The following is a 22369-nucleotide window of genomic DNA, read 5'->3' on the forward strand; positions in this document are numbered from 1 at the left end:
ACTTACCTTAAGATGAGAATCCAAAGTCTCAATCCAGGCATGGTGGCACACACCTATAACCAAGCATGGTGGCACACACCTATAATCTACACACCTGTAAATTCAGTAAGATTGACAGAAGAGGATAGATTGGAGGCTAGCTCAGGCTACAAACAAGTCCAGTCTGAGCTACAAAGAAAAACTATCACAGGAAAAGCTCGGAATTCTAAAATGTCTACAGGGGCTATTCAAGGCCTGGCCCTGCCTGGGTCTCCACGCATGTCCCCCACCTCGCCCCTGGCTATTGATAGAATCCTCAGCAAAGCTCATGATATTTTCTGTTCCCTTTCTTCCCCTTCCTACTTGTTTACTCTTGCAAGATTTCTGCTTGATTATCATTTCTTCAGGGAAGGTTTTCCATTGCCCCCAAGACTGTCATGGTGATGGGAGTGCATTCAGTCGATCACAGCAGACACCATCACTGACATGGGGGATGCTTGCGTCTCTTCACTTTCACAGGGACTGGAGCTGTGTCTCTTTGTAGTCGTCTGTCTGTTGCTATGGTACTGCAGCCCCTTCAGCAGTGAGTTGAGGGCAGTACAGTGTTTTCAAATCAACAGATAAAAGAAATGGAATCTGGAAGAAAGCCATGCCAGTTAAGAGTTGGAGCCGAGAAGCCTCTGTGGACCCTCAGATCCTGTGTAGAAGTAACAAGGAGGGGAGCTGCTCACTTGTGTTGGCTTGCAGACAGGGCCACCATGGGCAGCGATTACCACCAATGTCTTTGTAGTAGCCGCGCTGACAGCAACCATTCTTGTTTCTCACTGTCAATGGGACTTAATTTAGAATCACCTAGATTAGTGAGGCACCCCTGTGTGGGGTGCGGGCGTCTTGAGGGTGCTTCAGAGAGACTAAGTGAGGAAGACAAGCCCTGAATGAAGGCAGCACCATCTCCTTGGGCTGCGGGTCTGGACAGAATCAAAGAATATAGAAAGGAGAGCTCCTTAAGACACAGGGAACAGTCTCTGCAGGGCACTGCCACCACCATGATGTCTGCCCAACTGCACTGAGGAGAGGAACAGGAACTGAAATGAAGTGAACAAACATTTCCTTCAGGTTGGCAAAGGTACCTAGCACAGTGACTGGATGCTCCACGTGGGTTTTCAGCTCCCAGCTACGTCTATGATGAACTCGTTCTATCCTGGTGCCGCACTGCTGTGTGGTTGCATCGTTATTGCTAAAGTGAGACCCGTCCTGTGGGCCAGGCAACAGGCAGGAACTAAATCACAGCACAGGCTAGAGAGCCAGGGCCACATCCAGCTTTGTGAGCCCAAGTTTCCTTCCCCGAAAGGCAAAAGTCACACAATCAAGATGGTTTTGAGGGGGAGAATGAGCTGAGTACAGTTCCAAGCACTCCCTGTGGCTTCGTGGGCTTTAGGGAGTGGAAGACAGGGGGCTGAAAGAGATAGGGTCGCTGGGAAAGGACTGGGTTAGACCTTGGAATATTGGGAAAGAGTAATCAAAGAAGAGAGAGAAGAGGGAAAAAAAACATTTTAGTGAGCAGAAGGAAGAGGCAGGGAGGGGAGGACATGTGCCTGGAGTGGGAAGGAGAACGTAGGATACCCAGACGTCACAGGCTCCAGCTTCTGACCATGATGAGTCTGGGTATTGTATCAGCCAAAACGGAACTCAGTATCTCTTACAATATCTCTCTTTATTAGAAATCAAGAAGTAAATCAAACCAAGCTGGTCAAATTCAACCTTGAGTTTGATAAGAATTTGTATACGACAAGTAAAATGTCAAATCTTTGAGGTGTCTCCTAATACTTTAGCATCTCATTTTGCAAACAAGAAGCAGAAAGCACACAGGTTCCGGGGTGCAGCTCGTGCCAGGATAAAATGATAACAAACTCTCTCAAAGGTGGTTTTCTTACTTTTGAAATGAAAGCAAGATGGCATTTAACAATGAGCAATGGCTTCCATGTGCCAGGCAGGGCATGAAGTGTTCGGTAATTAAGATGCGTTAAACACTGGCTGTGTGGTTTGTGTGTGTGTTTTGCTTTTCTCTGCAGCCCATTGAGTATGCTTATTAGCCTCACTTACTCTGAAGAAACAAGGAGGTTAGGCAAATTGCCCAGCAGAGTCCAGAGCCTGGGATGAAGTCCTTGAAGCTGGACTGCCCCACTCACCACCTTGAGAATGCAGCAGGACCCTGAGGAGCTGTGGATGAAAGCCACATACCCAGCCCGGCAGCTGGGAGTGTTTGTGCCAGCCAGCCCTTGATTGTGTTTAGCTCAGCCATTTATCACACACAGATCTTCAATGCCTCTCATGTTTCTCCTTTGTCTGCCCACAGTGGTGAATACATTTCTTAAAGCAGCAACAGAATGGTTTGTCTTCTACTGTGGCTTCTCCAGGATGCCGAGACATCCTCTGCACAAATTTCTTAAAACGAAAGGAATAAATACTTACTGATTGAGTAAATGAAGGATTCAATAAAAAAAAAAAGCAAATGTAGAATATAACTGATTGGCTTTTATTGCCTCTTATTTATTTTATCCTCTGAATTCTAAAGCCGGATTTGAAGAGGATTATAAAAATATGTTATGTTGGCTGAGATAGAAGCGAGCCAGTGAGAAAATGAGAGAGCTAAGAGAGAATGAAATAAACCAGGAATGTGCATTTCTTTGTCATTTCTTCATAGAAATTTGTCAGCAAGGCAACAAAATGAAACCCAGAAACTACATAAGAACGGAACATTGTACAGTGTATTTTGGGGGAGTTTTCTGATGGGTATTGATTCTTAAAGGGGAGAGGAGAAAAGAGGACAAACCAGAGTTTGGGGCTGCACCTGGTCTGACTGTAAAGAATGAGCCAGGTTTCCATGGGGCCCCAGTGTCCCCAGACCTCTACGAACAATAGAGAAGACTATTTTCTCAAGTGTGAAGAAAGTCACATCCTGTGGGCTTATGTTACGTGCCAAGCTCCATCTCCCCAAGACCTGCTGTTGTTGTCTCTCCTGAATACGAGTCAAAATCACAAGGATGTGAAGCCCCTGTGGAAATCAGGGATGGAGGAAGAAAGTTGAAGGCCACCTGCTCTGGCCACTCAGCAGAGAATCCTCAAAGCTGAAGGTCTCACTAGAGGCTCCACTTAGCATCCCTGGTGGCCTTCCAAAATAACCAATGCCTGGACACTGACCAAGAAGACTCACATAGCCAGTTGTGCTCCTGAATGATTCTAGTGTGTACCCAAAGCTGAGAACCATCTACCAAACACCAGAAAACTCTGGGAGGCTATACAAAATGAAGAAAAGAAAAACAAAACCAGAATAAACAAACAGGCGTATTGCTGCTCCCTACTCCAGAGTTTGTGACTTGGGGTGGAAGATCAGGATTCCTGACTTGGAAGTGACAATGCTGCTCTAAGACAACTTAGCCAGAGGGACACCAACACTCAGCAGCGTTCTGTCATAGCCTGTTGTGGTGGCACGGGCCTTTAATCCAAGCACTCAGGAGGCAGAAGCAGGTGGAGCTCTGTGAGTTTGAGGCCAGCCTGGTCTACACAGTGAGTTCTAAGTCAGCCAAGGATACGTAGTGAAACCCTGTCTTAAACTAACAAACACACATAAAGGTGCTATAATAAAAAGCCTCTGTTTCGTTGTAGAGGTAACTTTTCCTACGTCTTGATTTTGTTTATTGAAAAGCAATACAGGAGAAAGAAAAATGGGGATTACAAAATGAAAAGATGCATGTAATTCCATGACTTTTTCACACACACACACACATACACACACGCACATGCACATGCACACAAACATCACTATATAAAAATGATAGTGGCAGCGGGAGCTAACACGTGTTGCACACTCACTGTTCAAGACAGGGCATTCTTCCCTTTAGTTCTTGTGCCTACTCTGCAGGTTACCTTTAGCAGCTTCTCTGAGACTAGTCAGGAATACGCTGATCTTTACTATCCTGCTGTACAGCGAAGGTTTGTGACAAACATTACAGTGGCCATTTTCTGCATAGCACCAAGCCTACTTTGTCCTTAGTTTCTCTTTTGTCACAGATTGCTCTATTGAATTCCCATTCAATGTGTCTTGTGGGACATTTAGGTAAATTTTTATATTGTATAAGCATATGCGACAGAGTAGTAATAGTCCTAATGACTGCTTTCATTGAATTATTATTTGGAGATAAGTCTCATAAGTGGGCTTGCTCTTTCAAAAGGTAAAACCATCTGGCTTTGATTCTCACGTACCGGGACACAAAAATTTTAAACATTCAATATTTTTCAAATAGAATTATTCCCTGGGTAGTCTAAATGGTCACCATTTAAAAGTCAAATATAAAAATATGCATGTGCTTTATGTAATGCAGCCTCTTTGCAAAGTCTATCTGATGAAGCAGCCAAGATCATCAAGAGATATTTAGATTGAAGAGGGCAGAAATCCTATCTACCCTCTTGTACCTCACTCCCAAATCAGAATGCGGCACACAGTTGCACGGAATCTCAGCAGATACCCGTAACCTGGATTCTATTGTACAGTTGAAAATAGCACGAGTGAGGTCATGTGCTTGCAATGACACCTCAGGATTCCAGGAACCAGTTGCTGCTGGACCTGAGCAAGTGGCAGCAGGCTGGGAACAAAGGGGTGAGTAAAGTCATTCTGAAGGACAGACAAGTGCCTAGTGGAGCTCCCACCTAGAAAAGATAGACACAGCCTAGCAGGCTGGCCGTACCAGACCAGATCCAGGGAGTGCAGGGAAGGCTGCATCTCTCACAGCCTAGTTACAGTAACAAAGGTGCCAAAAGGCTCATTGCAGAAAGGAGACTCTGCCAGTGGTTACAGAAAGGACAGAGTCTACCAGTGGTGCTTGGAAAACCAGATATCCGTGTGCAGAAGACTGAAGCTGTATCCCGATCTCTCAGCCTACAAAAGTTAACTCAGAATGCATCAAAGACCTAGGTGTAAAACACAAGAACACAGAAACACTTTCCGTTATTGGTGAGGCAGTGAACTTGCTAATATGTCTCTAGGTTTACAGGAAACAAGGTAGGAAATAGATAAATGGGATCACACCAAACTCCACCCTTCTGCACAGCAAAGGAAGCAATCCACAGAGTAAAGGAACTGAGAGGGTGGGCTGAAACTTTTGCCAACTTTCCATCCGATGTGAAGTTAATGCCCAGAATATGTAAGGAATTCAGAAACTTAACAAAAAAATATTCCATATACATGCACACACATACACATGTGCTCACTGTAAACAGATACATAAATAAAATATTTTTTAAAATTGAAAACAAAAGAACTAGGCAAGTTATTCCCCTATTGGAGAAATAAATGAATTGAAATTACAATATGTCACCTCACTCCAATTGAAGTAGCTATTTAAAAAGACAAATATAAATGCTAATGATTGTGTGACTAAAAGGACCTTTTGTGGTTGGTGGGAATGTAAATTAGGAACCTACAAGCTAAAACTATATCTACTGAATGGCCTGCCTATCCCACTCCTGGGTACACATCTAAAGCAAATGAGGTTTGTGCACAAAAAACATCATTGTGTGTCAATGTTGATTGCTGTAATGTTTGTAATAGCTAAGGTCACAACAGCCTAGATACCCAACAACAGATGAATAAAGAGAAAGCAATACCGACAGGTAGAGTGTGGTGTGTGTGTGTGTGTGTGTGTGTGTGTGTGTGTGTGTCTGTCTGTCTGTCTGTCTGTCTGTCTGTGTTCAGCCATTAAGAAAAAAAGAATGGAATCCTGTCATTGGTAATAAGATGGTGGACATAGAAAACCTTATGTTAAGAGAGGTAATCCAGGTAGAGACAGAGCACACATTGTTTCATAAGGGAAGCTAAGAGACTTGGGCTGAGTGTATATGGAGAAGGCAGGGGGAAGGGGTGAAGCGGAGGCTACCTTTGGTCAGCACCCACTTTATTCACATACTGAAATACCATACAGGATCATATCAATATGCGCAACTAATACATGTTAACAGAAATAAATTATTATAAATGAGCCTACATGTCAACTAGGGAATCCTCTAGCCCTCTGACCAAAAGACACCATTTCACTGGCAGCCAGCCAATATTGGGTTTTAATCCTATGACATTAAAAGCACTGTAGTTTGTAAACATTACATATTCAAACGTTTCTGCATCATGTCCCGGGGTCCAGCTTGAGATGGAGTAGATTTACTTAACTGTGAATGCAGAAATTGTATTTAAGGTGGAAACATTTGAAAACACAGATGTAAAGAAGGGACATACAGCTAAAGTCACTACAGTGATCGCCTGAGACTCAGGGACATTGTTACATGTGGGGCCTTACGTGTTTAATTATAGGCTTTAATTGACTTTTAATTATGTGAGTGTATTAGTTTGATAAAATTAAAATTGAGGAAAGAAGGAGAAAGAGCTCAGGCATTGGTCTGCCCCTGAAGTTACGTACCTCATGAGTCGGATTTGCATATGGAGATTTTGCTCAGGCAGGGTCTTCCTGAGGTTTCAAGTCATAAATAAAGCCTAATGTCTTTGAGAGGTAATAAACTGGCCAGCAGCCAAGAAAATCCTGACTCCTAACAGACAGGCCCAGGCTCCATCAAGAAGAGTTTAGATTTTTGCTATGGGCTTCATGCTGGCCTAACTTCTTAAGTAAAACCTCTCACTAATTTGCCCTTGGCATTGCAATCTACCGGATGAGTCACTGGTGCTGTTGAGAGTCTAACCAGTGCTGAAACTGAGAGAGCCCTCCCATGCAGGTCCTCTGTTGCCATGGAAACAGTGCTGCTCAAGTTTCTCTGTTGCTTTGGCAACCCATTCCCATTTCCTCCCATCACTACTGCTGGGGTATTTTGCTGCCAAGATAATGGTCTCTATTATGGTTTGAATGCTAATGGGGCAGTCCTCTACCCCAGCCTACTCCTAGCTCCCTCTGCAGCTCTACACTTGAGACCTTGTCTAAGTGGCATCTCAATGAGATGGTAATGGATGCTCCAATCAGATGAAGAGGAGCTACAGTGGTGGTGTAGATGAAAGAAGGGTTCGGCTTCTTATCTCCAAAAGGAAGAAACGGCATCTATGAACTCAGAGAGGCATGGATTGGAGTGTCATCCATCAAAGGGCTTCGGCTGTGTGTCAGGCCCCAAGCCTCTTCTCCCAGTAAGTTCCATATACTGGCAAATAAATAAAGCCACTGCATAATGAATACCTGTATGTTCTCAGCACTAGGCTATGCTCTTCATACCCATTTAACTCCTATTTTACAGACAAAGCAGAGAGCAAATAACCAATTCAGCGGCGTTAGATTTGGAGTTTAAACACAAGTCTTAGCTATTGCATTAAGCCACTGCTGACTTGGGGCTGCAGAAAATAACAAAAGTATCAGAGTTGTCCTTGCAAAAGGACCTTATGGAGAGTAGGGAAAGACATGTGGCACAGAGGGTGGAGGTGAGAAGGCAGTACCTTACAGAGCTACAGTGTGGAGCTCAGGAGCACATACAGACATGAGAATACACAGCTCACTGGGTACGGAGTGGGGTCTAGGAAACTGGAAGGCTTAGTCCCCACCCCTTACAAGACGCAGAGTCAGGGTGTCGGCTTCAGAGTGGGAGTCTGCTGCTTATGGTGCTAGACATGCAGGCATTCAGCGAAAAGAGACCTTTGTCTACTTCTTTTATTTTGAGATTTGAATTTACTTAAGACCATCTAACTCTTTTATTTTGAAGCTTTAAAAAAAGTTGTTTTATATAAAATTGTTCTAAATTTTATGGCTCTCAATTTCAAAATCCAATAATCCTATTTCCTTTACTTTAAAAGTAGATTTTTTTTTTAGCTACCTTAAGTCCTAATGGAGTTAAACAAATATAAATCTTCAGCAGAACTTGTTTAGTGTCTTAGTGTTTTCAGAGGTTTTCGGTGTTCTGCTGTGCCTTCTGTGTCTGCTGGTGTGGCTCCCACGCGCCTCTGTCAGCTCCATGCATGAGGATTTCCTGCAGTCACTCAGGGAGAAGACAATGTTCTCTGAGGGGCATAGGACAGAGCCACCGGATGCTGTCTGACTCCAATCACCTAGAAAACACTCCGTTCACTCGAGGCCAAGTGAAGATAAACTCATTTTTAGTTTCACTCCATCTGCACGTCATCAGGGTGCCCTTAATGGAACAAATGTGTGCTGAGGTTGGCCAAGACTCTGGCTGAGAGATGGTGAGAGCATTTAAATCCAGACCAGCTTCTTTGTCTCCATCACTTCTCTGTCCAACAGTTCTGTGAACTCATTGCTTAGTTGTGTTTATTTCATGCTGGATGAAGATGGTGTCTTACAGGATCAAACTTCTAGGCTGTTTTTACATTCCTTGTCAATGTAAGATGCTCTGATCCTGACTCTTGCTTTTGGCGAATTCCCACCATGTATATATATCCTGTGAGATGTCTAGAAAACATTAGACCAAGTCTTTCTCCAGTGGGAATACCTCAGTGTCCCTGTCCCCTCCCCTCAATTTTAAGAGAAATTCTGAATTTCTTTATCCACAAGGCTCTCTGCCTCTCCCAGGTGATTATAGTTCTTAGGCAGCCTCCTGAGTTCTATGGGATTGTTTTCTACAGCAGCCTTTGCCCACTGCCACTACTGAGCTTGGATGCATGCTGCTTTCTAGCTTCTGTCTCCTGCTCCCTGTCTTCTCTTCCTAACTGGCTTTGGCAATTCAGACTTCCAGTTCTTTTTTTTTCTACTCACACTTATCCTTTTCTTCCTAGCTTCACACACACACACACACACACACACACACACACACACACACACACAGCACACACACACCACACACACATAGCCCCCCACACACACTTCCTCTTCTGTGCCCACCTCAGTGCCTAGGAACCATAATGCTACTACTCCTGAGTTGACCTTGCATCCTGTAGAGAGCTCTTGGTGCCACCATTTAGGATTTTGACAAGGATTTGACATTGGGCTAGGTCAAGGAAGTAGGCTCAGGATGAACACAGCTGATGAATGTGTTCTTTGTATCTTGGTGGGTCTTCTTAAGACCCTGAATACTGTAATCTTGGGACCTTTGTTTATGCTTCATTTGTTCCTTAACTACTCTGTTTATGTCTTAGGACTGATCATATTTTTTGTATGTACCTAGAATGATATAAAAGCAGACTGGAAAAAAATAAACCCATTTACTTCTGCACTGAGTGAAGTCATGTTATAATGCTGTCTAATTGCCTTTTCTTACTTTGATCCTCACTCATTCCCTCGAGACCCTGTGGATTGAGTTGGTTTGGTCAACATCCCATCTGCCTTCATATCCACTACATTCAATGACTAGAGTACAAAGCCCACTAGAATTTCTCCTCCCTATTTATTCTCTTCAGTGCACTGAACAGAGGGTGTCATGTAGCTTCATTTTCTTACTTGTGTGCCTCCTCAGTTACCGCTTGTTTTCCTTTAGGGAATTCAGTGACAGTAAATGTTACATATTTCATTCACTAAATCTAGAATAGTAGTTGGCAAAAAGTAGATGCTCAGAAAGTAGTTGTGGACTTAGACTGACTGACAGTCCACCTGACCCTCTGGAAAGTCCCAGATCAAGTTCAAATGCGTGTCATGATCTGCCCATGCTTGCTAACCAATAGATTTAAAGGTCAATATGCTTAGCCAGTAAGTTTGAACTGTAACCTTGCTTATGGAACCTGTGACCCTAAAAGGTTTAAAAACTGCTTGTAATATTTTCAGGGTCACCTTGCAACAAGGGGCTGATTGAGGGTCGACCCCAAATAGCCAGAAAATAAACCCTTTTCTTTCTCATTGAACTCAAACTTCGTTCTCCTGTCTCACTTGTGGGAGGGGTCTCCCAGTAGTTAAAATTCACTTCGAGTTTTACACTTTCTCCTGTTACACTTTCTCATGTCTTGCCTCAAAGAACGCCGGCATTCCCAAGTCCCCGTCACTGAAATCTAGACACTGCGTTTCTATGTGCCAGTCCTCACCACATAAGGCTCTCATGGGTTAAGCGATGTTGTAGGGGACTATCGACAAGTTCTTCACTCTAAGAACCTGCAGTGAGACCCACTTTCCAGGCACATATGCCTTGAATAGATGTCCTTTCTCCAGGTCACTGAAGCTGCCTCTGCATTGGTTGGTGTTGCTCAGTCCTGAAGAAGGGACAGAATGAATCTTAGTCTGCTAATGTTCATTTGGCCAGAACCTCAGGTAGACTTGGGACACTTTTGCTTTGACTGTCCTTATGACTTTCAAGAAATGGATTTGGGTAAGGACCTGCTGTTATGAGTAATTAGCATTTGGAGAAGACTAAGTAAATCTGCCTACTTCTCTCTTACTTTTTTTTTTTTTTTCTAGCTCTGGGACTTCACACTTCCATCAAGGTTACACATTCGGTGAGCAGGGTGATAAAAATCAATGCCTATAATTAGCCGATCATCATTCTGAAAGAAATGGAAGTGTTTGTATTGCTGGCATATCTAAGCATAGCTTCCAGATTTGCCCACTTTTCCTCTCAATGCTTCAAATTAGGGTTAGCACTTCTATGTTGGTATTTGGCGGAAGGAAGAGCTTTGCACTTCTCTTACTTATGTAATATTCCTGATGATACACTGGGGCTGGCTGCTTGTTGCTACTTCTACTTGCTTTAGATGTTAAAACTACAGTGAGTGCAGACTTCAGCTTGTCCTGTCCTCTCACTTATACAGATGAAGAAAATGAGGCTCCCCCAAAAGATGAACTAAGAGAACTTGTAGTTATTGTTTATTTGAGGTAAGGTCTTCTGTGTAACCTAGGCTAGACTAAAACTCTCACTCCCCTCTTATTACCTCCCTAATATAGAGACTATAGTCATATACCCATACAACTAGCTGAATTGACTTTGTTTTTAGGCTGGTAATTCATACCTTGGAGATTGAACTAGATGATGTTTTGTGGTGGTTTGAATGAAAAGGGGTCCCATAGGCTCATAGATTTGAATACTTGCACATCAGGAAGTGACATTATTAGAAATGATTAGGAGGTTTGGCCTTGTTGGAGGAAGTATGTCACTGGTGGTTGGCTTTGAGATTTTAAAAAACCCATTCTAAGCCCAGAGTCTCTCTCTTTCTACTGCTTGCAGATTCAGATATAGAACTCTCAGCTACTTCTCCAGCACCATGTCCATCTGTGTACCACCATGCCCCTGTCATAATAATGGACTAACCCCCTGAAACTGTAAGAAAGTCTCGATTAAATGTTTTATTTTAAATAAGAGTTGTTGTGGTCATGGTATCTCTTTACAGCAACAGAACAGAGACTAAGACAGAAGTTGGTAATAGGAGCAGGGTATTTCTGTGACAAGCCTGACTGTGCTGCTTGTTGGCAGTATATGGACTTTGGGACTTTGGATTAGGAAATCAGTTGAATGTGTTGATCAGGGCTGAAAAAACCATTCTATTAGAAGCATGGAGACCGTGTTTAGAACAATTTAAACTATGGGGGCCCAGCTCAAGAAGTTTCGAAGGGAAAGAATATTAGTAAATGCCCAAGAGACTTTGTGAAAGGTTGGCAAAGAAAGTGGCTGCTTTTTGTCCTTGTCCAAAATATCTGCCCTAGACTAAATAGAAGAGTTTTGGATTATTGGTGTTGGCAGAAGATATTTCAAGACACGTACTATTGTCTATGTCACATGGTTATTGGTGTCCACTCTAATGTAGATCTATATTGAAAAGGAGCAAGCTGAACAATGAAAAATGCAAAGTTTACATTTTGAGAGAAAAAAAGGAATGCCAGGAAGTTTAGTGCTTAAGGAAATAAACAAAACAAAACAAACAAACAAACAAAAAATCCTGATGCTAAATGAAATAAAGGGAGTGGTGGCCTCAAGATAAGACCCACCTAGCTAAATCTTTTAAGTTGTAAAAAAGACAAAAGAAACCTTTAAGACATAAATGAAACTATCAAAAACAAAAATTTGATAAAATGTGTTTAAATGTGGGACCAAAATCCAGTCCCAGCAAGCAGAAGAACTAGGCAGCTTCAGCCACATGGTTCCAGCTTTAGAGTCAAAGACATAAGGGAAGGGTTGTGGGCTCATCCTCTACAGCTAAGGAAAGTCACAGAGGTTAGGCATGTGTTAGGGTTGCCCCTACATGGAGACCCAAAGAGGTCATCGTATGAGGTTATAAAGATGAAGTCTGGATTTCATTGGAGATCCCAAGGTGTTGAAGATGCCAGATGTTAGAGATGTCATGGGCTACCATACAAGGAGAGCTAACCATTGGGTGTGGAACCAGTCCAAGAGAAAGAAGTGTGTTGCAGTCAACAAAGATGAAAGGGGTTTGAGATCTGAAGAGTGCTTTGACACCAGACATAGAAGATGCAGAGTTTGGAGTTTGCACAGCTGGTTTTTGGTCTTACTTTGGTCCAGTATTTCTTCATTGTTCTCCCTTTCTTCCTGTTGAAAATGCATAATTTGCTTTTTTATTTTGATTTTACAAGGGTTATAGTTAAGAGATTGTCTTGAGTTTCAGAAGATATTTTAGACTTTTAAACAGTGTTGAGAATATGTTAAACTATGGGGAATTTTGAATTTGGACTAAATGTGTAGCATTATGATAATGCTACAGTTTTTGGGGTGCTCAGGGCACAGAGTGGAATTTTATTGTTTGAATGAGAATGGTAGGATTATGGATTAGAATATTTGGTCACCAGGAAGTGGAACTATTTGAAAGGATTAGGAGGCATGGCCTTATTAGAAGTATATGTCACTGGTGGTTAGCTTTGAGGTTTCAAAAAGCCCATTTCAAGCCCATAGTTTCTCTCTTTCTGCTGCTTGCAGTTCTGGATGTAGAACTCCCAGCTAATCCTCCTGTACCAGGCTTGTTCTTGTGCCCCCATTCTCCCTAACATGATAGTAGACTGAACCTCTGAAACTGTAATCCCCAATTAAATGCTTTATTTTATAGAAGTTGCAATAATCATGCTGTGTCTTCAAGGCAACAGAACAGTGTTTAAGACATCTTTAAATCCCATCCTTCATTTTATGGATTATTGAGCAACATATTTGAAACATTTTTTTTGTATCTATAGGATATGGGCTCAAAGTAGCTTTGACCTATTTCTTTCTAGTAAGATGAATGGTAATTCATAAATGAAGGTTCCCATTTAAAAACATTAAGCACCTATCACCAGCACTGCATTGTACCAGGTACACAGTCAAACTTCTGAAAATTGAGAGTAAAAAAAAGAAAAAAAATGACCATGCGTGGAGGCTGCCTTGAGAACAAGCCAGGCAAATGTCCTGGACAAGCATATTTCATTGCCACAACTTGCCTCTGTCCTAAAATTTCTAAATCATAAATGAGGAAATGGTGGGCAAGCAAGTCTGATCTTGATATGTCATTGATGAATCCAGGCTGTGGCTGAGAACGAGAGTATCAATATGACCAGTGATCCCTGGGCTATACAAAGTGGGTGGCTTCAAATAAACATGAGGGCAGGACATTGGAACCTCCCATCCTTGCTCCCACAATGCTTACTTCCCTTTCTTCTTCTTCTGCCCCTCTTTCTCTCCTTTCATTCTCTTCTTCCTTCCTCCTTGATTTTTGCTCTTCCTTGTCCCTTTTTAATATCTTTCTCTTTTTGCTGAATCATATTCTGTTGGGAATCCTGACCTTTGGCTCTCCAGCTAGATTTCCATGCTTTGGTGATGAGCACAAGCCCAGTCCAAAGGTTCCTAAACATGAGTGATTGCAAGATGACCCACTGCACCACAGGATTAGAAACTGTGCTTCTATGTTTTGTGTCTGTGATATGGGAACATGCTATTAATATCAGTTACGCTTTTAGTTTACATACATAACTTGGGCTAAGACATAGAGATTTGATTAGGCAGCATAAAGCAGCCAAGCAAATGAGTATTTTGAACTCAAGCTGAGCTGGTTTACATCTTGTCTTTTTCTGTGTGACCATGAGGAATGAGCACACCTGACACTCCACTAACACACACACACACACACACAATATAGGTGTAAAATGCTCTAATTTTCAAAGTTTGTGAGGATCCAAGGATAAGGCCTGGCAACTAACCGATAATCCAGGATAGCTATGTGATTGGTCAAAGGCTTAAGGTGGTTTGAGGGGAAAGGTACAAAATAACATAAGACACATGATCAGAGAAGAGGCACAGGCTACATGCTAGAGTCAGAAACACCTCAGATAACCTGGCCAAAGCACACATGCTTCCCAAGGAAACATATGCATGGGCACACATGACTCATAAAAATGTAAGTGTAATTTAGGGCTCCTCTTGAAGCCATCTGGGGACCCTAGTCTCTGACCAAAAATTTTAGGATGTAAGTATAGTCCACATTTGTGGTTAAATGTGCAAACAAGACAGAAAAACACAAATATTGACACAGCAAATACAAGTCTTACAGTGTAGTCTAGTATCAGTACTCAGCAAACATGGTTCCAGACATCTCTGTGAACACCCAAAGGGACAGTGAACAGGAGACAAAGACAGGAGATAGAAGTGAGGAAGAAGGAGAAGAATGGAGAGGGGGAGGTGGATGCAGGAGGGGCAGGGGAATTTGTCCCAGAGGACAAAAAGCTGCCTCTAAATGAAGAGGAGACAGACATGGCCCATAGGAAATTGGCAGTTTATAAAGGTAAATGGGAAAACCCTGTATTAGAATGAGGTGTTTAATTTTGATTGGGCATGTTAATTAGGAGAGCCAAAGAAGACTTTGATAGCTGGACCTTAATAATTAGACTCAGAAGGAGGAATTGGCCAAATAAGGGACCAGACCTTGGTGCCTAGATTTTTTTTTTAATCATGAAGATATTTTAATTTTTACACTTTAACAAACTTTGTTCTGATACACCTTAGTTATTTTAGCTTTCTCTTAGTCTTGCCCCTTTATTTTGTAAGGATCTTATTTCTAAAACTGATTAATATCTAACTCTCACACTTAAAGAGTTTATGTTCTCCTTTATTGTTTTTCTTTAATTTATTGCTACACACTTCTGTACAAAATCCTGACCCTCTGTATATCATTCCATTCCTCTCTCCTCACACACCTGATCCTGTCCCCGTGCCCCCTTTCTCCATTCACAGGGCCTCTCCTCCCATTTTGATGTCAGACAAGAGCATCCTCTGCTACATATGCAGCTGGGACCATGAGACACACCATGTGTACCCTTTGGTTGGTGGTTTAGTCCCTGGGGACTCTAGGGTGGGGGGTTCTGGTTGGTTGATATTGTTTTTCCTATGAGGTTGAAAACCCCTTCAGTTCCTTCAGTCCTTTCTCTAACTCCTCCATTGGAGACCGAGTGTTTAGTCCAATGGTTGTCTACAAGCATCCACCTCTGTATTTGTCAGACTCTGGGAGAGCCTCTCAGGAGACACCTATGTCAGGATCCTGTCAGAAAGCTCTTTTGGCGTCTGCAATATTGTCTGAGTTTGGTGACTGATTATGGGTTGGATCTCCAGGTGGGACAGTCTCTGGATGGCCTTTCTTCAGTCTCTGCTTCACACGTTGTCTCTGTATTTTTTTTCCCTTGAGTATTTTCTCCCCCTTTGAAGAAGGACTAAAGCATTCACACTTAGATCTTCCTCCTTCATGTGGTCTGTGAATTGTATCTTGGGTAATTTGAGCTTTTGGGCTAATATTCACTTATCAGTGAGTATATACCATGTGTGTTCTTTTGTGTGTGACTGAGATACCTCACTCAGGATGATATTTTCTAGTACCAACCATTTGGCTAAGACTTTTATGAAGTCATTGTTTTTAATAGCTGAGTCATACTCCATTGTATAAATGTACCACATTTTCTGTATCCATTCCTCTGTTAAAGGACATCTGGGTTCTTTCCAGCTTCTGGCTATTATAAATAAGGTTGCAATGAACATAGTTGAGCATGTGTCCTTGTAATATGTTGGAGCATCTTTTGGGTATATGCCCAGGAGTGGGCTGGTTCCTCAGGTATTACTACATCCAATTTTCTGAGAAACTGCCAGACTGATTTCCAGAGTGGTAGTACCAACTTTCAACCCACCAACAATAGAGAAGTGTTCCTCTTTCTCCACATCCTCACCAGTATCTGCTACCTCCTGAGTTTTTTATCATAGTCATTCTGACTGGTGTGAGGTGGAATTTAGGATTGTTTTAATGCATATTGTATGTTGATTGTGGTAGCAAACTCAGGTATGATGTGCTGTAGGAGGTAGAGGCAGGAGGATCATGAGTTCAAGGCCAGCCTGGGTAGCTAGCTTTAAGTATATAATGTACCTCTTTGCAGCAGGGAAGTATGAACTGGGAGAAGGGCAGAGCCTGGCAGAGCCATGCTTGCCAGGCTGGGGCTGGCTAGAGCCCCTTCACTCCCCACATGACAGGCCTGCCCTATCATCTTATCTCCTTCTCTTCTCACCTCCCAGTTCTTCCAGCCAAACTAATTTTGGTTTATCAGAATGTTATAGGTTGTAATTCCCCACCGTAATCTGCACTTTAAATAATTTATTCTCCATTAGTGAGTTCTTGTCCATGGACTTTTGATAGCATTTGTTCTAATTTCCAAGTCACTATTGGAGAGGAGAGGTGAATGCAGTAGGTGGGGCTATACTTAACAGTTGTTATCAATGGTCCAGTAGAACATAGATTAGAAGATACCATAGAATCTGGTGGGGGAGGGAAGGGAGGGGAAGAGGGAAGAGGATTGTGGGGGTATGGAGATGGCCTTTTGCTACTTTATGGGTTCTTCTTTTTTTCTACCCTTCTCCACATTTTTTTCTTCCACCTTTTCAAGCCCCTAACTCTAGATAAGAGACAAAAAGGATATAATGGAAAGAAAAATCCCTGAATAAAGTCAGGGATGGTAGCAGAGCAAAGTTATCATTCGGCTACTTCCTGCTGATTAGGAACATTGAGTTCCTTGAGGCAAGTTTGATCTTCACTATCAGGTTATCTAATGTTTTCTTCTTTGCACATGACTACTTAACAACAAACAAACAACACCTCCTACACACACCTTTTGGGACCCTAGCGTTTATGTCTCTTGTGAAGAGTTCTCAGAATCCAGTCACACAAACTATCCACATCTGGCAAAATCATGCCCCTGCCAGAGCATAAGGCAAATCACAATCAGCTTCTGGGGACCGCTGAAACAGTCCTATATCTCACCCCTTCGATTAAAACAAAAACATGTTATTATAATATTTCTGTGTTTTTTTAAGAAGTCAAAATTCCAGAATTCTCACTAGAGGGTGGGATTGGGGAGGATGTAACATGATCTGTGGGGGGAGGTAAAGAATAAAATTCCAGGCAGTGCCATTTGCAGACATTGGGTCATAGCCTTCCAGAGACTGATCTTGTAGCTTATTTTCCTTATATATCTAATTGTGACTTTTACAATAAGAATGAATTCTATTGGCTGATAAACAGAGCTCAGGGCTAGACAAGAGAAGGACCTGTGATAAACAAAGACAGATTCTATTGGTAGAGGATGAAAAGTACATGGATCTTCTTTCATAGGAGTGTGTTTCACTCACTACAGGGTTGGTGTCTAAACAATGCTCAGAATACTGGAGCATTCCAGCAGAGGCCAGCTTCTAAATAGCAAAGACTCTATAGGTTGACTGACCACTTTTTACTCTGGTGGTCCAGAAGTCATTCATCCCTTCAATTGATTGACAATCCTGGTCTCTACAAGGCTTTTTCTAAACTATGCTTCTTAACTCACTACCAGATCTGGTATGCTTTCAAACTAAGATGCTGATGGGTGCGGTAGATCATGACTACAATCCTAGCACTTAGTAGGCTAAGGCAGGGAGACCATGAATTCGACATCAACCTGGGCCCCATGGTGAAAACCTAGCTTAACAAAACTATCAAAAGCCACAGTGCTAGAAGGTGCATACTGCACCATGTCTGGAAGCTTGGGTAACTGCAGACATCTATAGTTGGGTCTCCGGATTAGTATTTTCTGACACCATTGCCATCATTTGAGTAATGATTTAATAAACAATGTATGTTTAGTCTTTTGATATAATCTAATACATCTTTTGCAAATAAATAATTCACTGGAGTTTGAACTAGCCATTATCTAATGAAAGACAATCAAGCCCCACCCACACACAGCATAACTGTCCACTGGGATGTTAACAAGAATTTTCACTTCTCTTATTGCTCTAGATGATATTCCAAAGTAGGAACTATGCCCACCATAGAAGACTTTAAAGACTTTAAACTCTAGGCTCTCTAATAAATCTCTCTCTCTCTGTCTCTCTCTCTCTCTCTCTCTCTCTCTCTCTGTGTGTGTGTGTGTATGTGTGTGTGTGTGTGTGAGTGTGTGTGTGTGTGTGTGTGTGTGTGTGTGTGTGTATGTGTGTGTGTGTGTGTGTTTCCTTGGGATTTTGTTTTTGTTTTTCAGGACAGAATACCACTTTGCTGCTCTTGTTGGCCTGGAACTCGCTATATAGACCAAGCAAGCCTGGAACTCCCAGAGATCCTCCTGCCTCTGCCTCCCATTCCATTTGGCTGGTCCAGTAAAACTTTTCAAAGGGGACTTCCCTTCACTTACATCTCAGAAGCCCTCTGCATGGTGTATGAAAACCGACAGGAAGCAGATCTGGGGGTGGAGAAGAAGCCCTGTCCAGGCTGAGGGTGGTGGTACAAAGCACTCTGAACCGTGTTGCCCATGTACAAGAAAGTTTCTATTTCCCAAACTGAAACTCATTGACAATCTCCCCCCATTTGGAAAGTTTCTGTGCTGATTAAGCCAAAATTAGCCTCTTCTATAACTGTCCTGAGAACCAATTTTTTACTGAAAAGACTTGGGCAGGATGAAGGTCTTGTGCTTTACCTACACCGAACTTTCTTTGGGCTAGAAAGGCGCCTGGATGTTTCAGTCATTCTCCTAAACCTGTAGCCACCTTGAACCTCAAGAATAGCAGAGCCTTGGGATCATCTAAGTTGGAATGATCATCTTATGGGAACCAGCTTGTGCCCTGAAGAAATAAGGGCTTTGTAGAGCCACCTTGCAGAACCAGAGCAGAGATAATGATCAACCAGACCAAGGTGACTTAATTACACACAAGTCTCTCATTCTTTGCCTGCCCAAAGGGAGAGTCTCTGCCAGGCCCTGGAGGTGTGCTAATGACTAATGATGTGCTCTGGGCTCCTTTCCTGCCTTCTCACCTTTACTTCATTTGCAATCGTTGGAAGAAGTAGCCAGAACTGACTCAGAACCTGAACCTTCCTCTCTGTACTCCTTCCCTGAGCACTCAAAGCAGAGGCTCCTTATATTGATAATGAGTCTGGATGAGAGTGGCCAGAGCTTCCTTTTGGCACAATGTCATTGGTGCCAGTGGTAAGGGTCAGGAAGCACCAACTCATACTTAACATTACATTTCCTAGAGGGGCTAGCAGGTCTTTACCTTTAATCTGAGGTGACTATAATCTCAAGACACAGGAGCATCTGTCATTGAGAGGCACAGCTGTCAGCCCAGGTAGCACTGTGGTTTTGGCTTGCATCTCCAGGAATGTACTTTCTGTGTTTGTCTCAGGACCACTAATACTGCCATTATTATCTCTAATGAGATAGGATCTGTGCCAAGAATGGGTAATAGAACTCCTTATCTTGTCTCTGGTAATGCTGGGAGCAGGAAACCAGTTTCTGTTGAGTCAGTCTCTCTCCCAGTATGGGTGAGAGCAGTTTCTTTGGAGAGGGAGTCATGTCCCATTTCCTAGGAAACAATGACAGCTGTACTTCCTCCTGTCCTGAGAAAAACCCTCACAGCAACAGATGAGTTAGTGCCTGCAGATCTGTGTCTTAGTGGCTGATCTGTTAGTATCGCTGCCCTGTGACCTCATTCACTAAAAGCACTTGAATTAACTCTTCCTAGAAAGTGAGGTTTAGGGGGCTGCATCTAGAATCAAATCCCTGCTTCCCCTTTACTAAATATATGGCCCAGAATAGGTGACACCTCAAAGCCTAGCTCACCTGTATAAGACAATCATTGCACCTGCTTCACTTGGATGCTATGGGGAGATAAATTAAATCAGTGGCCCTCAACTTTCCAAATGCTTCAATCCTTTAATATAGTTTCTCGTGTTGTGGTGATCTCCCTGCCCCTAATCATAACATTGTTTTTGTTGCTACTTCATAACTAGTTTTGCTACATAATACATTGTAATGTAAATTTGGAGAGAGGTGTGCCAAAAGGGTCATGACCCACAAGGTAAGAACCACTGTATTAAATGAGCACACAGTGAGGAGAGCTAGCAAAGGGCCTGGTACCTCCTGAGTACTCAGCAAAGTGGGCATAGGTAGGATGCCTGAGGGAAAACTCTCTAGGAAAAGCTTCTGTGGGGAGGATAGGAGTCTGGGTGAACTTTGCTAAGAGAGTCTGGGAGCTCAGTTCTTGGCCCTCTAAAGGGCACAGAGTAACAGCCCTGTAGATCCACAGCTGGTTGGCTCTATCCATATAGCTCAAGTGAAAACACAGCATCCAGCTCAAATGAAGAAACAACACTGGGGAGTGTATTAAAACTGGTGACAGAAACAAGCAGAAATCAAGCTCTATAATTAACGCTTTGCTGTTTATAGACTGTGCCGTTTACCAAGGCGATCTAAAGGTCAGGGGTGGGACTTACTCTGCAAAAATGGGAGGGACATGCTGCTTCAAGCTCCCATCTACATTTCCTAGCACAGAATCTGTGTTGGGGAATTGGAGGAATATTCCAATTAAGCCCTTTCATTTTGATTTCTCATTAGATCTTTAGACACTCTGCAGAAAATTAAAACGAACTAGAGACCTCCAGCCAGGAGATTTATTCGATTTAATGTTTTGAAAGAGACTTATTATCTTGTCAGGAATAATTTGAAAATCCAAATAAGAGCAATTGAATCAGCAGAATTTAGGTCTCAGGATAATCACCTTGTGTGGTAGACCATAATACTTAAACCACTAAAGCACCCTGCCTAAGCTGTTCCCCCAGCAGCTTGGCTGTTCCACAGCTTGGCCCCTCCTAACAGCACTCACCCCTTATCTCTCATCACCTGCCTTTATTTAAGGACCACAGGGATCTATGCTAAGGTGTGAAAACAGCCAGCACCTGACTTCTTCCCTCTTGTATCTTGGCTCCAGGTCAGCTTCTTATTTGAAAAACATGAACTGACACCCTTCTGAAATGCTGCTGGTGTCCTTGGCCTGCTTAGTTCTGCATATGCACACAGCCGACTTGTGTGCTAGGCTTGGATTCATGGGTGGAAGTAGTCATGTGGTTTGGCAGTTCCTTATAGCCTTCAGCTATGACAGCAGCTGTCACAGGGGATCTGAAAGCTTGTGCTGTTGCATTAGTCACTGCATTATTCAGGTAAAACCAGAGGTGTGCTCCATCACAGCCTCTCTCTGAGTCCCTGCTGAGACAATACAGATACTGGGATGGACCACAATGGCTTAGGCATCCCTTAAGTACTGGTCTCTAGGCCCACAGCCATCCTAGCCTTCTCTGCTGAGCAAAGGCTGTGTGTGGGGGGCATGTGGGTGTGTGTAAGACACAAGAATCACTTTAATTTTGCTAAGTAAATAATGTTTGTCCCAACAAACACCAGTTGACTCTCCTTTGACTCAAAAAACTGTCTATTGGGCAAACATTAAATCTATCTCTTCTTACCCCATATTTCTGGATACAGGAAACTGTTGAGACCTCTTGGTATAGAGATGATGTCATCAGTCCATGTGATGTTCTTCCCCAGTCTTTCCTGTTGAGTGGCTGAACTGGACTGGTAACTGACATTATCCCTGTTACTCTAGGTCCATCTTGGATGACCAGGTCTCTGCCATCACAATAGACTATGTTGGTCTGCCTCAACAGGAACCTGTAGGAACTTCTGACTCTCCTGTGATCCAAGACAGGTAGCAGTGACATCACACAGTCTCATGTGCAAACCCTTACTCTGAAATGCTTGTTGTGATGGTCCGTCTTAATTGTTCAACTTGACACCACTTAAAGTCACCTGGAGAGTCTCAGTGAGGGGCTGTCTATACTAGGCTGGGCTGTGGGCATGTCTGTGGGGTTTTGATTTTCTTACTTGATGCAGGAAGCCTGAGGGTGAGTGGCATTGTTAGCTGCTTAGAGGGACATGGACTGTCTAAGAGTAGAGAAAGCTAGCTGAGCACCGTGCAGGCCTGCACCCACATCTCTCTGCTCTTCTTTGCAGATGTGGTGGGACTCCCTGTTTTCAGCTAAGATTTAGTGCAGCCTGGGATTGTCACCTTTTGTCTGGGTATTTGATCAAAGCAACATCTGCGTCCTTCTGGATATGACCATGGAGGCCTAGCTTTCTTGGGGCTCTGCCCATTAAAGCATGCTACCTTTCAGTAT

The sequence above is a fragment of the Micromys minutus genome (genome assembly GCF_963924665.1).
Source record: "Micromys minutus genome assembly, chromosome: 24".
Taxonomy (NCBI): Eukaryota; Metazoa; Chordata; class Mammalia; order Rodentia; family Muridae; genus Micromys; species Micromys minutus.